At 46.1% G+C, this 13890-nt stretch overlaps 1 non-coding gene across 1 annotated transcript; it reads right to left on the bottom strand.

The window, feature by feature from the left end:
- Nucleotides 1-6093: 6093 nt before the first annotated feature.
- On the bottom strand, nucleotides 6094-6166 carry Trnat-agu (transfer RNA threonine (anticodon AGU)). Its single transcript has one exon. It is a non-coding gene; the product is annotated as a tRNA-Thr (tRNA).
- Nucleotides 6167-13890: the final 7724 nt, after the last annotated feature.

Genomic DNA, 13890 nt, shown 5'->3' with positions numbered 1-13890 from the left:
TCACGTGATTGTGGTACAGGCCACTATGTTCACGCTAATAAGAAGGCGCATAGCGGGCTGGTTTCCCTCAAGGCTCTCCTTTGGATACACGTTGTCTCCTGCTGGAAAGCCTTTGCACTAGTTTTCTAACATGTAGGCACACACTTGTGTGCCTACATGTTAGAAAAATAGTGAGAAAACTAGCTAGAAAACTAGAACACTTGCACTACAGAATCTATGTTTGCAGCCGCTACGAATTTAAGGAACAGTTCCGCCGCACAACGGCACGGTACACCGAGCTGGCGCCTCTACACGGTTTCCCGGGAGACTTGACAGCTTCCCGGGGAGTGTATGTAAATGCGGTTGCGCCAGTGTTTCGTATGCAGACGGGCGAAGCAAAACACCAGCAGTGCGTAGATATTGCGCGATATGCACCAATAGGACTAAAGAAATTGAAACGTCTTGACGAAAACGAAAAAGTGTGGGTTATTCAAAAAAAGGCCAGGGCGTCTTCTGCTGGAACAGCTGCATTACCCGGCTTGGCCCCGAGGTATGCGGGAAACGCAATAACCGTAAAACGCAGCCGTGAATTTTATGCGGGCTGACAGGGCTCTTTTAGCTTTCTATTGTTTCCCACAAGCGGAACGGTGGGTGGAGGTTCGATGTTCTTTGCTTTACTTTGCTTTTTCCGGGAATGTTAGGCTGATATTTCGCAATTCCCGGTCATCTCTTAAAAGGTCCGTGTCACGTGAAGTAGGACAACGTACGCACGTTTGTTAATTATAGTGCATACCGAAGTCAGTATAAGTAAGCAAGTGGCGTGGGCTGAACCTATAGAGTGCTAAGCTACATACATTGTATGCCTCTAAACTGAGTGCATAAAGGTGCTGAAAAATACTTCTTCGCCAGCGGTGTTTTTATAAGGAATGATGAGTAATTGCTACCAGGAGGTGGAAAAAGCCCCGTTAGCGAAAAATGTCCATGACGCCTGACAGCAAGGGGAAATGACGTCGCTGTAGTAAGGCGCACTAAACAAATGTTCTTATACGCCAAAAAGTAGAAACTGGAAAACTATTTAAAGTGCGGTTCACTTAGGGGCCCGGGTTGCCGTCGTAGCTTGTCCAGGGTCCCGGTATCTAGCAGTAGCCACCGGAGGCAGTGCGTCACGCACCAAAACAGGGGACTCTAAAATACCGTATTTACTAGCATAATGCTCGCCCTCGCGTAATGATCGCACCCCTTAAGTGTGCCGCCCAAGTTCGATTTTTTAATTTCTCAAGCAAAAAACGCGCCCTGAAATAGCCGCAGCAATATGTCGTACGTGTGCAAAATTTAGGTGATGATGGTCGTGCGCGCCTGTTTTCTTTCCTTTCGAAGTTGACATGGATACTATATTGGGGCACACTTGTCGATATTAGAGATATCGACAAGCATGCGTTGAATATTGATGAGGAAGAAACTCTCGCTAAATGCCGGTAATATACACACAAGACAAAGAAAAAAACCGCTCAGGTTTCTGAGTCGCCAGCGATGTCTGTTCTGATTTTCCGCACTGTAACAGTGGCAGCCACTTATTGGTCGATCTGTTGTCACCTCGCAGCAAACTCGCACCGTCGCGTTCAGTAAGTCATGAAAACACGGCATAAAAACACGGCCACTTTGCAAAGCCCCTGGCAGCTGCATGCGGAGTTTATGTTATGTTTTTATTTGTTATTCTATTATTCCCGTAAGAACTATCGTAAAAATTTTTACCCACAACTTGCTTGCGTTTTCTGAGTTCAAAACTTTTTTGCAAAAAATTTACCCCGCTCAGTGAACGCACCCCTAAACTTCAATCAATTTTTTTTAAGTGCGATCTTACGCAAGTAAATGCGGTATCACTGCTTGACCTGATCGGGATAGAAACCTGCGTTATGGTGGCTAGAAGGGGGAGGTGGTGCCAAGTGCTGGTCAAAAGCGATGCGCCGGTTCATGCCTGGCGCACGGTGGCGGTGCTTCCCGTATGTCTATGACCACCTGGCCGCCCGCTCTACGACTCGGCGCGCGGTGAACGCGCAAACCAGCAGAAGTTCGCCGCACGAGCAAGTGTAATTTTACTAAGCATGCAAGCTGCTCGAAGTGGCATATACTTCGCAACTCTCACTGAGCACTTCGACGCGTTCTGTTACGATACACATAACCTGTGCAATCCCGAACGTCACGCATCTTTCGCTCCCGACTTTCATGTTATACTCCACGCTTCCCATTATGTACTCGACATTATTTTGGACAGAATACAAAGAAGAGACCATACCCGTTTGCATAAACACACAAAGAACGAAAACCACCATTTTTTTACAGCCGAATGTACACTAACGACTACACTGAAACAGAAATTCAAAGGTCTCCATCTGTGACTGCAGTATTTCACTTCAACTAGTAGAAGAAACAAATTGTTCAGTTCTTACTCACAGAATCTCTTTCGTGTACATATTTAGACTGCCAACACTTTACTGAAAACAAATAAAAAATGGGTTAAGTCTGCAACTAGGAGGGCACTTTATTTTCTACACAAAATGCACAAGTAACAAGGCTGAACTGTAAATGCAATAAAAAAAGTTTGCATTTGAGTACTGCAGTGTTCAATCTCCATGACAAAAAAATTAAATTGATACGTCTTAAACTACGGTGATCAGTTTTTGACATTTACACAAACACGTTCGAGGAGTGAAAAAGTACGTTCGTATAATTGCATACAAGAGCACTTCCTCCTCAGAAGGAAGGTCAAGTAATTCACTCTGCCAATACAGCCCTCTTGGGGTTAGCACTAAGCTCACCCTTTTTGTCAATTACTTTGCACGGAATCAGGTAGGAATCCGCTTCCACAAACAGCTCTTGCGCCATTGCACTATTAGTGGCCTCTAAGTTATTCACAGGTGTGGCTTGACAGAAAACCTTCCCTTCAACACTCCACTCGATTGCAGTGAAGGTATGGGACTCGTGAAACGGGTTCCACCCCGCCTGACGCCTGCGAGCGTCACCTGAAATGGGCTCAATGAATGTTTTCCTCTCTTTCTCGAATGAAACGAAGAAAACAACTTTTTCGAATGCAAGGTTCATGGTGATCCATGGTACAAACTGTAAATGCTGCAACAATTATCAGCCCCATGCAGTCTCGTGCTCCACCAAATCGGCGCTTTTCGGTTCACATTTCGCGATATCAGGCACGGTTGAAGAGTTATTGGGAGCGCTTTCGACTCCATGGGCGTCGGTAGCGTCGCCGTGGCAGGTATAACGCCACTGGGCGTCCTGTACGCGCTTTTCTGGGGTGGTTTCTCTGATAAATACTCGTAGATGTTGGGATAAATAGTAGGGATCGCATCACTCGCAATTTCACGCCGGTAATGAGAATAGTTTTTACGCAAAGCAGTGCGTCGGCGACGCTTTCCGTTTTACGCCAGAGCGCATTGAGCTCTGCATTGAGCTCTGGATTACCGCTTTCAGCACTGACAGAAAATTAGTTTTAGAAAAGTGACCAGCTCCGCCTACAAGGCACAAAGAAACACGTGTTCGAACTAATAAACAAATGACGGAACGTAAAGGGCATTTCAAACGAACTGAACGCTCCTGGTCATACGCCAACCCCATTCGTTGCCCGCGCTTCGCTTTCAACAGGCGTCGAAGAGCTGACCGGAGCGCCACCCCGGCCAGCGCGGCCATGTCATAAAACGAAGAATCGCTTTCCCATCAGCGGCGCAAGCGCACTGACGCCACCTCCCCCTTCTGGCCAATATACCTGGGTCGCTCATGTTATGAGACTAATGGCAATTCCGTTGCGCCACACTGGCACACGATACTCATATGCAAAGTGTTGGGGGTGATCTTAACACAGCGCCCTGTGTCGTTGCCACACAGGCTGCCCTTTCACGGCCGCGAATCAGTACGAAATAATATGAATTAAGGAAAACATCAATAATAAACACATAAATTACCGACTAAAAAAGAAAACACAATCTAGTGTCTTTTCAAAGGCCAATTAAAGAGCTTCGGCAACCTCTTCTTACTTTATTGAAACATCTCCTGTTTTGTGAACTGCAGAAGGTCAAGTGCCCTCGTGAGAAACTCGACGCCTTTAGCTCCTTCCCCATGAGCACAAACACGGTCCACTCAAAAATACGTCTTCTTTGTGTTCTACTTCTATTTTCTCTTTATTGCTTTTGGTATCAACGTCTGTATGATACTGAAAGTCGTCAAGAGAGGGTGCCACAGCCCGCCTGGTGAGTTACTGCTTCGCACTTGGCAGCTTTCACGTTGAATGGAACTACTTTAGATTTTAATTTTTGGCTCTGTCGAGCACTTTCACCCGTTCGAATATTTATTTCACCATTGCAAAACGCTTGGGTGTTTCCTCATCTATTGAAGGGTTAAAGATAATCAAAAAGACGAGCTTCTCGCAGCGGCTGCCGTGCGAACTTCCTACGGGACGCCACACTAGTTTTTAAAGGCCTCTGTGGATATCCTTGAGTCAAAATTGTAATTTCGGTTAATAGAGGAAGCCGGTGGCGGCCATTGCTGTATGGTCAAAGCTTTCCATTCACGTTACTGTCGTGGCGTCACGGCGCCCACATGACGTCGATGCAATGTTCATATGACACCACTCGTGAAGCTGCTACCACAAAAAGAGACAAGTACCCTACCGGAACCCTCAAATCAGTTCGTTGCACAACTGCCCTCATTTCATTTCTGCAGAAACGTTCATGTGTTGGGTGTTCTTGGCGAGAAAAGCCTTATAGCATAGCCTGTTGTAATTTCACATCAACGCTGAAGTTGGTAGGATAAGTGAGGCGCTCGCATTTCTATTGGTAATGTTTGAAACGGAACATCCGACAGTAGAATTATCGCAATTTCTCGTGAAAAAGTACGTATACGGGCGGTAATTGAAATATTTTGGGGATTTTCAACAAACAAAACGCTAGGCTTCCTCCCCGCATTTACACGTGTCAGGAACATTTCATTTGCATGTCCTATAAAACTTCACGCAACCAGCTCTGCGAAAAAAAACTTAGGCCCTCACAAACCAATACGCAAAAAAATCAAATCCGGTTTCTCTTCTCCCCGGGCGTTCTAAACTAATATCAACGGTGTTATATCAACTGCCAAGGTTGCATTTGGCGTTCGCTATAACCCAAAACATCGACCGCATCTGCAATGGAAAACGAGAGTCTGTATTGCGTGAGGCTTTATAAATGGGCGGGGTATCTTGACAAGCCATGCGTGAAACGAGCCCAATTTCGACGTGTCCAAATCATGGAAAACGTCGAGCTGCTTCGCTGACGATTTATTAGAGGCCTTGCACGATGACCCGTCGGGCAATTTCCTTAATACACACTTGGACCGCTGCGCCCGTTGTAGGCTCGGGCACTACTGAAGTAATTCGATGTCATGGCGGAAAAAGGTCGCATGCTGTGTAAGTGGATATATATATATATATATATATATATATATATATATATATATATATATATATATATATATATATATATATATATATATATATATATTAAGCCAGAAGTAAGGGTTGGCAGTCAAGAAAACCTCGGAAAGCAAAGGGGAGAATGCGATAGGTCATTGAAACAGATAAATAATTTGGAAAGAAAGTGGACAAAAAATGCCCGCCAGGTTGGATCCGAACCCCCGAGCTCCAGAATACCGGTCTCGTGTGATAACCACTACGCTACCGGCGGGGTGATTTTCCCCTCCACTTTCTGGGGTATTTATGTTTAGGTATTTTTGTTTCCTGTGCTTGGGGGTGGTAGCCAGCGCGACTCGGACTACTCGGGGTGAAGGGGACCTTTTTTTTTAACCCCCGGGCCGTGACTCGAGTGTCTACGACATGTCGAGAGTGGTCGACCAGCGTTGAACCGTCTTAAGCTTCATATGGCACCAAGACTGCCAGAACAGTGGCCCTCGCTATGCATGTAGCGAATCAGAATAGAAAATAAGGGGCTCGTTGAAAATAACGCAGAAATAGGAGTTGGCAGTCAAGAAAACCTCGGAAAGCAAAGGCGAGGATGTGGTAGGTCATTGAAACAGATAAAGAATTTGGAAAGAAATAAATAAAGTGGAGAAAAAATGCCCGCCAGGTGGGATCCGAACCCACGACCTCCAGAATACTGGTCTGGTGCGATAACCACTACGCTACCGGCGGGGGGTTTTTGCCCTCCACTTTCTGGGGTATTTATGTTTTGGGTATTTTTGTTTCCTGTGCTTTGGGGTGGTAGCTAGCGCCGCATACGTTGGCTACCACTCCCAAGCACAAGAGACAAAAATCGCCCCACTGTACGTCTCAAAGGTGAGGCACACAACATAGGGCCGGCCACTTCTCTTCAGGGAGCGAAAGCAGCTGCTGAGCACACGGATGAGGCTCATCCTGCAAGAACAGAGAAAGTAACAGTTAATAGCACTCAGAGAAGAAGAGGACTAGTGCGCTACAGTTTATCGTAAAGGGACCGAGCAGAAAGAAGTGGCCGCAAGGAACAGACTCAAAAGGACCAGATTTTTTGTCTTGCTTAACACTGTCGCAAGGGCAATAATCTACACCTCAAACACCAATGATGTCAAAATTTTTTCTCAAGTTAAAGCGTGCAAGTGTCTCTGCATGCTTTGTTAATGCATTTTCAAGAGAAGGAAGTTTAACATTTAAAAACCTCACCGGGGATAATGATACCAGTACCCGCATAATCGTGTTCGTCATAACTTAAGCGAGCAATATAATGATTATGTGGAACTCACTTCCAGAACCTTTCGAGATAAACAGGTAAACATTCTCGCTATACCGATGACCCATCGAATTAAAAAAAATGTTATAGTTCAGTGAGTTCCAGCTAACGAGGTTTTACTGTATTATCTATTCGTGCACACCAAAAACATGCGCTTTAAAAACAAACACAACCACCCACCCCCAAAAAAGGAGAAGAAAGACACACAAACAGATTTTTGCGGGAGAGCATGCGCAATAAATAATGAAAACACACAAAAAAAGAAAATTCAAGGCGTATGTGCGCTTTTGTAGTTGACTTTGCCGCAAAGCGCGATTGCTTTGCGGCAAACGCGCGGGCGGATGACCGCCACGGAAAAGGGCCGCAACCTTTCCGTCAACATCTTCTCCAAAAATCACCCCGAAAATTCGATGCACAGCATTTGAAAATACCTACTCCACCCACTAGCGGTACGGTCTGGCGATTGTCGCTTTCCTCTTTCAGGGTAACTGCAACAGGGTCGCCGCTACGCATTTGCATGGTAAACAATGGTGAACAAAGTGCTATACAAATGCTCATACTGGTTAACTCGCGTCAATAAAAAACAAAGAAGGATTTACTTAGTGCGAGTCGTACGTGTTTGCCCGCACCGATGAAGGCAAGCAATGCGCCTCGGCGGCTAGGCGGCATGCCCTGCTCTGCTGCCGCTCGGATGGGTCTTTGGCGCGGCACCCCGAGTGGAATGAGAATTCAGACACAGTCGGCAGCGCAGACAAGCCTTTCGTCTACAATCCGAAGTCGGCAGCCGGGAAAACGCCGTCCAGTTTGAGCCATACCGCGTTACCGTCACCTACTCTTCCACAGTAAACAATACGAGACTTCTCGTTTGGCACCCGTACCAATATGGCCGACGGTCTCGTTTACATCAGTGTTTCTAGATCACCAAACAATTTCGCATAAGGTCTATTGTACTGTGTGTGTTTCGATTGGAGGACTCCGCCATCATATTCAATGTGCTGTGCTTTCCCCGTGTGTTCATGAACTAATCGTGCCATGGGACTTCCAATCCTCTTCCTTAGCCGTTCTTTCCAGCCGTCAACCTGTCATCCGGATTGCCGACACTGAACATCTAAGTTCTAGGATTCACTACAGCCCATCCTCAAGTTTAATGCCCAGAATGTCTTGGCAGCTGATTGCGAAAAAATTCTCCCCGTCGTTTCGGAAGAAATTACAGAAGGCCATGCGGTGGCCGTCCCGACTACTCGATTTTTCCGCATGGGATTGCCGTTGCAACTTGTCTTGTCGCGATTTGCAAATGGATCAGCAGCACTCGCCACATTAAATACTACTAATGAGGCCATTCTACTGCACCGAAGGACCACTATCGCCTCAGTGGTCGACAGTAGCCCTGAGTCCGTCGTTTGTGGTGGCGCCCAGGCCTCAAAAAAGCCCTTGTTTGCCTCGCCTCACCATCTGTCAGCTATTGCTAGCACCGTCAGTTCCGAGATTACGCCTAATCAAACGAAGCTATTACTCAAAGTTCTCGCAAAACCCTACACCTCGTTTGACGTGCATGCATCCGGACTCACACAGACCACTGCAGCACACCATAGATCGAAATGACGGGTCCACAGAAATTCGCCGCGACCGTACCATCTCTCCTCGTCCGAAAGGAAAATATAGAAGTCAATGTGGCTAATATGCTAAAAAAACGTTATTCGAACATCGGCGAGTTTGGGGTCTTCGCCCATTGTTCTGCTTCGGAAAAAGGATGGTTCTGTGAGGTTCTGTGTTGCTTAGGGGGCTCTAAATACGTTCACTCGCAAAGATGTATATCCTATGCAACGAATAGAGGATGCTTTTCATAGCTTTCAGGGCGCCGAATATTTTTCGCGCCTGGACCTTTGTTCCGGGTATTGGCGAATCCGGATGGCCTAAGCGGATAAAGAGAAAAAGGCATTTACCACTCCAGCTGGCCTTCATGAATTCAATATAATGCCCTTCGGCATTTGCTACGCCCCAACTACTTTCGAACGCATGATGGACACTGCGCTCCACAACTTCAAATGGAAAACGTATTTCTGTTATCTAGATGACGTTGGGATTTTTTCGTCCACGTTTCCCCAACATCTGGAGCGCCTAGATCAAGTATTGATCTGCCTTGCTGATGCAGGACTTCAAATAAATACCAAAAAATGACGCTTCGCCAGTAAAAGTATCAAAGTGGTGGGACACGTCGTTGCCAAAGATGGGATTTGTCCGGACCCTGACAAAACAGCCGCTGTTGTCAACTTTCCTCGGCCACTTACTCAGTAAGATCTGGGAAGCTTCCTTTTCTTGGCATCCTATTTCCGCCGTTTTATCCGCAACATTGCCACCATAGCTTCTCCTCTGCACCAGATTTTACGCGCCAACGTCCCTTTCGCCTGGACGGATTAGTGCCCACATGCTTTTCAAGCCCTCAAATACGCTCTTGCATGTGACCCTGTCCTGCGTAATTTCGACAAAAGGGCACTAGTATACTGCATACCGCTGCAGGCGGGTGCGGCATTGGTTCTACTCTTTTACAGTCGGATGCTCAGGTTCGTGAAAGGGTTATCGGGTATGCTAGTTGTTCGCTGACACCCGCTGAGAGAAATTACACTATCACGGAACAAGAATGTGTGGCTGTTGTCTGGTCTATTTAGAAGATCCGCCCATACATGAACGGCCGACATTTCACATTGTCACAATTGTCACCACACCCTTTCTCGGCTATGAACGCTAAAAAAAATTGTCTGGACGCCTATGCCGGTGGGTTTTGTGTTTGCTGCAGTATGATTTTACGATTACGCACAGGTCCGGTAGAAATCATTTGGATGCTGACGCCCTTTCACTTGTCGTATATTTTCCTCAACGCCCCCTACATCCTCGGAGACCCGGCAGACAAGTTTGCCATTAGCACTCCTTTACTATTCTTCAGTGCTCGAATCCTCCGAACTGCCAATGTTGCAACGGGAAGATACCTACTGCGGGACTTTGAATGACCGACTCAATAGGTCTGCTCAGCCGCCCAACAGCCGGTTGCGACGCCAACTTAGCCTCTTTAAAGGTAGTGACGGCGGCATAGTCCGTCTTGGCATACTTGAAGCACTTTATGACGACGCCACCCCTGGCTACCTTGGCTCTGGAAAAAAAAAACTTGCGATCGTGTTCGCAGTCGCTTTTTCTGGCCAGGTCTGTCCACAATAGTCTACGCTATATAGCGTCTGGTTCGCACCAAACCGGTATTCTGGATGTCGTGGTTTCAGATCCCCCCGGCGGTCACTTTTTCTCTATTTTTACAGCAAAGCTGTAAATGGCTAGGATCCAGCAGATCGTCTCCGGTCCCTGAGCGATGTAGACAAAAATTGCTAGCGAGCGTAGCGCCACGTTGCGGAGCCCACTCAAATCCCCGGAATCGTAAAGCTGTGCGCCACACCCCCGGGGCATGGAAAAAATCATACAAAATAAAAAGGGTCCTAGGGCCTTAATAGAGCATGCTCCGTGATTACCAGACCCGCGCTATAATAAATTTCTACCCACGATTCCAGTGTGTTTTGTGACTTAAGCTCGACTGGCCGTGGTTGAGCAGTTTCGCTTGTACCGGGAGGGGCATTGGATTGGATTCAATTCGGTTCGATTGGATTAGATTGGCTTGGCTTGGATTGGTTTGGCTTGGCTTGGCTGGATTGGATTAGATTAGATTTGGATTGAATTGGATTAAAGTGGGTTGTGTTGGATTGTGTTGCGTCATGGCCGCTGCAGATGCACTGGCGCCGGCGCGAGCCCACGCGTGCGCCTCAATTGCGCAGTACCTAAATCTGACGCTGCGTCAAAGCCGCTTGATAGACTCGTTATAGGCTCGTGAAGAGGCGTGCTGAGCATGCGCGAGGAGCGGCGACTGGACAGGACTGGACTTTCAGTTAATAACCAAGAACAATGCTCAATCGCAAATTACAAACAGACGTGTTTTCCTTTTTGCATCCCTTGGACTACGACCCAGTCATACCTCACGTGGAGGCTCGGCACCACAGCTTTGCTGGCCATCCCCCTTCACGGGGTGGAAGGGCTGTGAATTTTCTTTCTAACTTTCAAAAATATATCTGACCTACAACATTTTCCCCTTTGCTTTCCTTGCCTTTCTTGACTGCCTATACCTTATACCTTATATAACTGAACTCGAACCGGAACTGAACCGAAAAGAGAAATAAAGGTTACCGGTTCATGCCGAAACGGTTCGACTTTCCTTTGTTGATATTGCACAGTCAATGCAATTCAGGCCACTGGCCTTTTTTTCTTTCTCGTACCATCAACTTCGTACCCGTTCACGCACTTTCCCCTCCAAACAATTGAACACTATCACGCTCTATGTAACAAGAGTGGAAATGAATGAGCACCAATGTGAGAATGGTCTGTTGCTGCTGGAAGCGCGAGCGTAGTTCAAGCTGACCAAACGACATGTCATTCTCGGCAGCTTGCAGGGGATATAAAACGACTTTGCCCTTCCCTAACTGCGACTTTATTGGAGAAATCAAGCTGCAGGACTGCTCTACTGCGCAACGGCGAAAGCCGACACCGAATCTGTGCGTACTTTTTGAATTTCATAATTTGTTTAAAAGATCCGACACCTGCAAATTGTTACTACTTGACAAGTGTGGCCTAAGGAGCTGCTCAGTGGCTACGCCGTTTGCTGCTGACCACATGTGGCCTCGATATCCCTTCCCCACGACCGTTTTTCTGAATTAGATGGCAATCGAGAACGTCCGTGTATCGAGATTTTGTTCCACATTTACTATCACAAGTTGGTTAAAATACGTCTGCCAGACTGCAACATAAGCGGCGCCTGGGAGCGGAGATATAGCACGGGGAATCAAGTGCGCCAGTTTTTAATTAAAAAATGTGTTTACACGGAAAACACAAAGAAAATGAGAATCAAGTTGTTTTAAAATATCGCGCAAAAAGTAAGAAAAACCTAATCACTAAAAAAAATACCAAAACGCGGATGTTGCTCCATACTTTACTTGGCCCTGCCATTCCCAACCAAACATGTCATCAATGCGATGGAAGTGAGTGCCGTGGTCAGTTTTTGAGGACAGTACAGTGTACAAGTTAAGTTTTTACAGATATAAATAACAGATAAGTCAGGAAAAATTGTTTAGGTTCGCACTTAATCCCTCGGCAAGAAACGGCAGTCCTCGACCTTGTCTTGGAAGCAGAAACAGTAATAAAGCAGATGAAACGTGCAGAAAGGCAGGCCGGTACCTCACACTGCCCCATTCGACCAGCGATGATCTTTTCTGCTTGTTCTGCAGTTTTCCCTGTTTCATATCTGCTTTTTTTGAACGTGCACTTGTACTGACTGCCGAACTCGCTACATTACTTCTACTGCTACTCGTTCCGTAGACGAGTACTGCTGTGGACGAATTAAACAGCGTCTACCCAAAAAAATTCCATCTCATACTCCGCGCGTCAAACTTCCCTTTCATTTTGTAACACCATAATCTGTTATAAGATTCCGCAGTGTAGCACACAGAACGATGGCGGTAGGTCAGGCGGTGCTAATACATACTGAATGTTATGCATACATCAGGCACAGCTATCACAAAAAGAATTGCAGTGGTCACAGCAATAATGCAGTGACTAAGCGTTAACTAAAGCTTACTGTTGACAAAAGTGTGGCTAACACATTCGATGAGGTGACAGCTAGGAAAATATTCAGGGTGACCATATAATCTAATTCATTGGCAGTATTTATGAGCCTGTTGTAGGATTTTTCTTTTTCTGTACAAATATAAAAATGTGCGCCATTGGTATTAAGCGCTGGTATTTGAACGCGCCAGCAAGCAGGCCTAAATTTATAGCTTCAAGGTCAGCGTGATGGGCGATTCCATAGCGACGACTGCGATTTGAAAAAAAAAAAAAGGGAAGGGGAGGAAACATATCCCACTGTCGTATCTCTTGGCATTAGCTTTATGAATAGTCGCTAGGACAACATAAATTATGGGCGAGAAAGTAGGTGGTAAATCGTCGCCACTTCATCGGTTTTCCTAATATCTCGTAATTGTTTGAAGTTTGCTTTGCAATTGCGCCACTGCCCTTGGGGAACAGCAAAATTTTGAATTTTTGTTTGTATTTTGATTTGACTTTCGTTTTAAACAACTTTTTTTTTTAATTTCACTGATAATTGAACTTATCGAACCGGTTCGCAAACCGGTTCAAGCTCCCGAACCGATTCTCGAACCGGTTCGGTACGTGATTTTGTCGAAGCGGAACTGAACCGGAACGAAATGATTTCGCCTGAACAAGAACAGTAACAAGAAATATATTTGTTTGTTTATTTATTTAAACCCACTGTCACGGTGTGATAACCCCTTCTTGGAGGTGTTGGGGTCAGTTCTAACCGGACATAGCGATGTAACTACTGGCCTCCTCGATTATCAGTTCCTGATTGCACGCGGTCTGCCCAAGACGCGATTCGGTGCTCGATTTTTCTATGTATTCCTATGGACTTACGGTCAGAACGCAGTCCTCGGACTGCCCGCGGACTGTCCAGGGCTCGTAGATCGAGGAGGCCCTACATTTCCAGGCTTATATTGAAAACAGCGATCGCAATCTCAGGCGGGGACACACGTGTACGCTTGCGAGCTCATCATTTTTCCCTTAACGATGCACACTGTGTCTCTTTCCTCGCTGACGGAAAATAATCAACATAAACCGTTAGCTTGACAGATTGATAAATGGGCGTGCCTCTGTATACAACAGGGAGGTCCTTTCGTTATAATGTGATCGATGGATGTCAACTCCAGTGTCCGTTCTCCACGGTCCAATCTAATCAAATATATATATCCTATTCAGTCATCTATTCTCTTCGTCAAACTCGCCTATTTTTGGTATTGGGCATAAATTGTCTGCAGCATAAAAAACAATTCACAGTTGAACTGTCAAAAAAAATGTTCCGCAACATTAGCCAATGTCAAGATGTGAATACTTTGTATTGCCGGAGAATGATGAAAGGAAAGAGAGGAGGTCACATATACCATTAGAAGCCGATTGGTGCCAAAATGGGCCATAATAAGTGCTGGTTTCAGTTCAAAAACAAGCAGACAGAACCGCGTTTCACTTTGCCAGATTACAGTCACTGGACAAGGCATAC

Source organism: Haemaphysalis longicornis, unplaced genomic scaffold (assembly GCF_048455015.1).
Source record: "Haemaphysalis longicornis isolate Haplotype H1 unplaced genomic scaffold, Haemaphysalis longicornis Haplotype H1 scaffold_5, whole genome shotgun sequence".
Classification (NCBI taxonomy): domain Eukaryota; kingdom Metazoa; phylum Arthropoda; class Arachnida; order Ixodida; family Ixodidae; genus Haemaphysalis; species Haemaphysalis longicornis.
The sequence above is the reverse complement of the archived record's forward strand: the minus strand, read 5'-3'. Positions and strand labels throughout refer to the sequence as shown.